The sequence below is a fragment of the Lactuca saligna genome, chromosome 4 (assembly GCF_052625555.1).
Source record: "Lactuca saligna cultivar CGN05327 chromosome 4, ASM5262555v1, whole genome shotgun sequence".
In the NCBI taxonomy this organism is placed as follows: domain Eukaryota; kingdom Viridiplantae; phylum Streptophyta; class Magnoliopsida; order Asterales; family Asteraceae; genus Lactuca; species Lactuca saligna.
Window position 1 is genome coordinate 57,357,023 of NC_136420.1, and position 8,058 is coordinate 57,365,080.

An 8,058-nucleotide genomic window follows, 5' to 3' on the forward strand; every position below is an offset into this window, starting at 1 on the left:
TGTGACCAAGGCAGATGTAGTTGTCATTCTCCCATTTGCTTCTCCTTCTGATTTGTTCAAGACTTGCATCTTCAACCTCTTCTAGTTTTGGAGTAGAAAGAACATAGATAATTGTCAAAGTGGTCAACCAGAAGTGCATTTTCTTTTGCCAACATCTGAAATCTTGGCCCTGAAATTTTTCCAATTTGCCAAACGAAGTATTCATGTCTTTCAATGAATTGCCAGCCATCTTTTCCATAAAAACGAAAAAAAATATCAAACAAGATTGTTGGGGAAAATCGAAAAATCTGGATAACAAAACACGAATCGTGTAATCACTTTCCGTGTTTGATACTTCGACCCTATATGCCTTGGATATCACGAAATTCAAACTTAGGATAATTCTTGATGCAACAATTCTGATTTTGGGCACAAAATCAAAATCAATTTTTGAAGAAGATGAAGAAGGAAGCGTTTCCCAGTTTTCTGTGTTTCAATTGACGCCGTTTTCTTTGATTTATCCAATCAACGGATAACTGAAAACAATTTGTATCTTTCAAAAAAGAAAGATTAGTCCTTAAAATTTACATCTTTCAAGCGGAACCCCGACTTGACACAGTAGATTATTGTTCGGTACTAACAATGTTTTAGTAAATACAAGTGTGCACTCTCACACCTCCTAACTTATATTATAACTAAACCATTATTCTTGAAACACTTGTTGAGTCCATTACACTAAAATATATTTGATGATAAAATCACCAACATATATATATATATATATATATATATATATATATATATATATATATATATATATATATATATATATATATATATATATATATATATATATATATATATATATATATATATATATATATATATATATATATATATATATATATATATATATATATATATATATGATTGATCCAATTTAAAGTACTTCGCTGTATATATAAAGGCATTGTTCGGATTTCATCTGCAATTAACTTGTATGAAATATTAGATGCATTAGCAGTTACCTATAGGTTTTTGCCACCACTACATGGATAACATCAAAATAACTTTGTGAAACGTGAACTTAGGAGATGAGAGACACAAAGTTCTGAATAGTGTAAGGGCCTACTCTTTAACAATCAAAATCCACGATTCATTGATTCATTAATATATAGCCACCAAAAAATCAAGGAAGATCAGTCCTCCTAAACAAGACATTAATAAACTGAATCTATATCATTTTCTCTCTTGTCTAAGCTCACTTTGATCAATGAAACTCTCGACACCTAACATTAGCTTTACTGTTTAATGGGAAGAAGTTTGTTCCATCTAACTTTCCCAACAATATTGATTGAGCAATAAATCATTAACGATCGATCTTCCTTATCAAAACAACTGAAAGGGATTTAGATGCATGAGAGACCATTAAAGACAACGTATTCCCTACCACTATGTAAAACACGATGCTTCCAGGACAACCACATAACTAGAGAGAGTGTAAGAATCATGAATCGATCATGATTCATCTCAAGGGAAAACAATACATAAGAAATGTAAGATAAAGATGAGTGTCTATATACAATCCAAGAGTATAATTAACCAAACCGACCGAGCGCTATCTTCCATGCAAGCAATCCAAGATACTTTTTCTAGCATCTTTAATAATTAGAGCCACCAAGAAAGAACTTGTTTCTAAGAACAAAAGGAACGGTTGAAGAATCTTATGCATAAAAGATCTGACCACATCATCCAAACACCGTTCCACTAGATTTTTACCAATGTTAAAAAATGTTGTACAATATATTCTCACTGATAGGAAGAGAGATAGAGGGTGGAAGAAGAGAGATATGTTAGATTAGGGTTTAGGCCAATCCCTTTAGATTTAAATTAGGTCTTTTATGTAACTCTATTTATATGAGGTTTAATTTCACTTTTTATCAATGAAACAATCTATTATCTTACATGGCATCAGAGCTATAGGTTAAAACTTTACTTCAAAACACAACCTGTTGCCGCCGCCCTCCACCGCCGACGACATTCTCTAATAATTGTTGGAGGTGCCGTAATTATATTCCTTATATTTCGGTTTCTTCTTTTCTCCGCCTAAATAATAAAACAGTCGGATGACACAAAACTAGATCCCTTTCATCTGCTTCTTCTACTGCCTCGTCTACTTCTGCCTCCTCACCTTCCGTCTTCTCTTCGGCTGACTAATTCTTCATATCTCTTTTCCGATTCAGCCCCTTCGGATGTTGTGATTGCCTCTCTCCGATGGCACATTCTCTGTTGGGCAGCCTCTGATCTGTAGTCGTTTCTCTCTCTATCAACATTGCAGTCGCCGATCTCGCCGGAATTGGCTCCATCTGCTGCAGCTTGAGCCCTCTTTCTTTCTCGCTGCCTTTTTCCGGATCCCTCTATCACCGGTTGCATGATCATTATCGTCGTCCCCGCTCCTCTCTTCTTATACAAAGGAAACGCTGCTAGTCGTTGCTTCTTATCTCTCCTTCTACAACAAGCAGTTGTTAAACGTCATCGTTAGAACTCTGCCTCCGCTGTTGTCGCTGTCTTCATTTTTGTTACGTTTTATGTTTTTGGTTTTTCAGTTTAATAATCCCATCCCGATTAAAGTGCGGAGATTTTAGTGATTAGAGTTTAGGTACAAACATTTTAAGATTTAAATTAGGTTTTTATGTAGCCCTATTTATATTGGCCTAAACCATAATGACTAACAAGATAGAGAAGGAGGTATGCCAAATCACCACACCGTCAAAAATTGAAGCACTACGAATAACCTAATATAATGCCAATAATAGATGCTAACATCTTGAGTAATTTGTGGTCCGCCTATCTGATAATATTTTATCATTTAAAAATGACTTGACAACAATTTCACATCACATTTTCATATTTTGAGCATATGTTTTAATTTGAACTGCATATCAAAGATATAATCTCATAAATTCATTTAGAATGAATGTTTTCATAAAATTTTAGATGAATATGTTCTTGTTTTATTGGGCTTTTTGTTCTATATCACATGTATTACTGAAATATATAAAATGGTAATAAAATCCTAACAATAGTTTTAGAAGTAAACTTATATTAAAATGATAAAAGAAAAATGGAGAAAAAACTCGAACTTATATCGATATAATTAATACAGGTTAATTTTTTTAAAACCAAATAAAATATTTGACTAGAATTGTGTCCAATATACAGTAATACACGTTAATTTTTTTAAAACCAAATAAAATATATTGGACTAGAATTGTGTCCAATATACAGTAATAATTTACAGTATATATCCTTATTTATTTACTTTTGATTATAAGCTATAGCTAGTATATCTCCCATAGAAACGGCTCTTCAGCTCCAAACCGGGAGGCACTATCAACACCGGCCACTACCTGCCACGATGAAGCATTAAAAAAACCGTCGCTCACGTCGATGTTGTGGAGGGAAAGGTCTGGCAAGTCAAAGAATGTATCATCGTCGGAAACCATTGTTTCTTGGCCTTCTGGCTCTGCTCCATCTTGGGTGTTTTCCGATGATAAGGTGGTTGATGACTGAGAGTGAGAAAGTATGGGTTGGCTATCTGGTTCGGCTTCGGCTCCAACTCCATCTCCGCCGCATGTCATGGCGGCAGCCTTTGCGGCAGCTTCCCTGATGTCTTTGGGTGATCTGCTGGCAGGCTGTGGAAGTAGATGTGCTAATTGAGGGAAATTAAGGTAGGCCGAGGTGCCTTTTATGGCTATCGCAGCTACGTCATGTGCTCGAGCTGCCATTTCTGCCGTCCAGAATGTTCCAAGCCATATTCTTGATTTCTTCCGTGGCTCACGTATTTCCGACACCCATTTTCCCCAACTCCTCTTTCTTACACCTCGATAGGTGTGGTGCTCTTCACCATCCTCACCACCACCACCACTAGCGTCACCACTAGTTTTACTTAGTTTCTTTTCCTCATTGCCATTGTTTCCCTTTCGAGCTCTTATTGAGCCTTTCTGTGACTTGCACGCCTTTGAACGACATGTAATACTTCTGGTGGCAGAAGTGGTGAAGGTGGAGGTGGGAGAGATGGAAGATGAGAATTGGTTGACTTTGCTTGCATTCTCCATGCTCGATCGCTTGATCTTGTTTTGTGATAAAAGAGGTGTGTGACTATTGGTCAATATAATGTGCACTCAAATGGTATATAAAAATGGAAGGAAGGATGTAGAGGGTTGGTGGGGTGGGGATGGGGAATGGGGGTTGTTTGATTCCTGCATATAGTGTTATAATTAGTTTAGATAATAGAAAAAAAATAAAAGTACACAAAAGAAAATTACTTATGGGACTTTAAAATAGTTTTAAGATCTCATTAGTTCGACTCATAATTATTTAAAGGAAACTAAAAATCTTCTACATATAACTCATTTAATCTTATTATAAAAATTAGAAAAAACTGCAAATTTGATCCTTGTGGTTTGCAAAAATCTTTGGATGGGATCCAAAAAGTTTCCATCTTGCACAGAAGGTTCGAAATCAGGATTTTTCTAGGTTTTTGGTCATAAACTTAAGAAATATTTGTAGTTTTGGTCCATGGAGCATTTGAATTGACTATTTTGCCCTTTAAATTTCTTTTTTGTATTTTTATATTTTTATTTTATAAATATTAATGCATAAAAAGAATTATATATATATATATATATATATATATATATATATATATATATATATATATATATACACACACACCAAACCCACCGGAGCACTTCCCCTTCTCTCTCTTCCTCCCCCCTCCTTCGAAGTCCTCCTTTCTCTCTCTCTCTCTCTCTCTCTCTCTCTCTCTCTCTCTCTCTCTCTCTCTCTCGTTACTGCCCTGCTCACTAGAAAACATAGCAGCAACCGGAGTTGTTGCCTCCCCTGATACCACCATTACACCTCTGTCCCTTCCTGTTTCTGTGACCAAGCCTCAACTCAAACACCTGCATATTCCGTTTCAAATCAGTCAAGAACAAAACAAGAACACAAGAGAATAACAACACAATAACAATCGGAGTTGCTGCTGCCTCCCCCGACACCACCACAGAAAAAAAAAACAGGGGAGGCTGCCGGAGCAATCCCCAATCACGCATCTGTCAACCACCGATCGCCTCATCGCAGCACCCACTGAGACCGACGACCACCCCTGGCACCCTCTTCTTCCCTTCCATCGAGCAAACCCACCGAGGACTCCAACTTCTTCGTTGTTGCTGCTTGCGACACTCCACCATTTCCTTCGTCCCTTCGGTTTCGTCAAACCACAAAGACGACCTCCCTTCTCGCCGATCAAACCTTTCCCGCTTCGCACATCACCATTAGAGCAGGAAGAAGCTTCACTGCTTTTTCCCTTCATTCCTTCGATCTAGCCAAACCCCAGATGTCCTCCCCTTTTCCTTCGCCGCTTCGTTCTCGTCAACCAATGACACTCTGTCCCTTTGCCCGCAATTTATTGGCATCCATCGTACTGACAACAAGAGAGGGAAGGAGAGAGAGAGAGAGAGAGAGAGAGAGAGAGGTACCGGTAGGGGTGGAGTGGGGTCATCTTCTTAGTTTTTTATTTTTATTTCATAAAGTATTAATATAAATAAGAAAAGAAAATACAAAACTGAAATTAAAAGGGTAAATAGGTAATTTCAATTTTTTGGACAAAAAATCTAGAACAACTTTGATTTCAGACCTTCTGTGCAAGTCGGAAACTTTTTGGACCCTATCCAAAGATTTTTGCAAACCACAAGGACCAAATTTACAGTTTTGTCTAAAAATTAATACAGTTGATTCTCTTTCCATATAATTTTACTGTCAAATTAAAAGTTCAATATAAGAGTATCTACGATGGTCAACTTGAGGGAAGAGTTAAATGAGCTGGTAAATCTACGTCATTCAGTTGATGAAACTCTATCATTATGAGATGCCACTTTGACATTCAATGGATTTGAAGTTACTATTTCAATAAAAAAAAAATTAAATTTATAAATATTTACTATAAATTATATTTTATAACATTCTATTGAATTTTGTAGTGTTCAATGCATTGTAGGGGAAAAATGCTAAAATTATATGGATTATAGAAAGATGATGTGGTAATCTATTGAACTCTATGAAATTCAATGAATTATGGATATCCTAAATTCTAATCCAGAAGTTGTAATACATTTGAGTTTCAGAGACCAAAATTGTTTATTTTAAATAATAAATATTTGGAACCTTTGATTAGAATATATTTATTGATTTTATTCTGTGTATGTATTATTATTATTATTTTTATTAAACCTTGGGTTTTGTCTTATATATTCATGTTAATAATTATAATGCCCACCACCACCTACATAGATGGCAATCGACCATTCACTTTTCATGTGGTTTATGAATCTTTTCATCTTTAACATTATCATTAGTAGTGGTAGGTCCGAAATTATTTATGATTGTGTTTATAGATCTTTAAAATATTTAAATCACAAGGACTTTATATATAAGGTTGAGTTTTTACTTATATTTGATGAGAATGTACGAAGTGATTTTGTATGCCAATTGCTATTGAGTGTTTTTTTTTCACTAATGTGGTTGTAATTGTGGGACTACTCCACTTGTCAAATATTTTATTTTTAGATTGAAAGTCCTAATTTCAAATATTGACATCAACAATTTTGTAATACTAGCTTTTAATATTTTTAATTTTTTTTTACCGATTTTTAATTTCTTATCTAGAAAAACAAACCATGTTGAAATTCTTGATCTTTTAATCTTGACAAATGAGCACCGTTATAAATATATTTCTATATAAATTCTTCTGACATTTAATAGTATATTTATATTAGAGCTAGTTGTATATACAACTAAATATCCACAGTACTTACCAAAGGGTTTATACCCCAACGGTATCTGATGGTGCCCTTCTTCTTTTAGGTTGAGGGTTCAAGTCCCATTATGGATATAGGCGGAATAAGTATATATATATATATATATATATATATATATATATATATATATATATATATATATATATATATATATAAGAAAAAATTCATTTTTTATAAAACTTTTAGTGAATATCAATTAAATCATCATGAAAATGAATCATCGAATTATATTTTTGGGAACTTTTTTGTGTGTCATGTTATTTTTTATTCATCTAGTGATTCATTTGTTTTGTTCGTCAACAAAAAGATATTCATGCTTGTTTTAGGCATATAGATTCAATAATCTCCCACTTGCACAAGATTCATTACAGGTTGACATAGACAGTAGATGACGTCTAGCAACGGGCTACAGCCCCTAACGACATATAAAGGGTGTCATCTCATCAATAGCCAATTCCAGGAGCTCTAAGCTACAATTGTTACTAAAGGTGTGGTATCAAGTATTCCTTTGTCTCAAACATCATGTTGAACATGATATATGTATCGCCATCAATCTCATTTAATGTTCAACTTTTAGTAAGACTTTAGATGTATAGCTCTCAACGAATAAGAGGGAAAAATCCCATTTTAACTACGTACGCCCATCAATGTAGTTCATGTTATACCCAACGATGGCCCTTATGACTTCATTTTATGGAACAACATTAAACCATGTCAAAACACAATAGGTTCCTACATTTTAAGTCCCAAATATGTATCTTAGGTCTAAGAATACAAAGATGCAACCTTGATCAAAACATCACTCTTGTCTACGATCCATAAAGTGATTTTGATGTAGGTCAAGTTCAATATTTATTCTCCTAATCAAGTACATGTGAAGTTCGTGGTAGCTCTTGCTATTCTTATCTAGGGGTGGAATTGATACGGTACCAATTCATTTTTCTCTAAACCGTGTACCGTACCAACTATAATTCGTATAAAAGAATTGCTACCAATACCGTACCAAGTATACTTGGTACCAATTTATTTGGCTTCCAACAAGTTTGGTTGGTACAAATTAGTAATGGTATATACCAACTTCTTTTAGTTTTCTATTGTAAGATTTAAAAATAAGCAACGACATCGGGATTTTAATGTGTAGTATAGAAATTAGTTATGTAGTTCTTTTAGTTTACAAAAAAATTCTACTGAATTAACG

The 8,058-nt window shown here is 34.5% G+C and overlaps 1 pseudogene; it reads right to left on the reverse strand.

Annotated features, from left to right (window-relative positions):
* Positions 1-3,159: 3,159 nt before the first annotated feature.
* LOC145041923 (ethylene-responsive transcription factor ERF039 pseudogene) lies at positions 3,160-4,238 on the reverse strand (annotated as a pseudogene).
* Between the last annotated feature and the right edge of the window lie 3,820 nt (positions 4,239-8,058).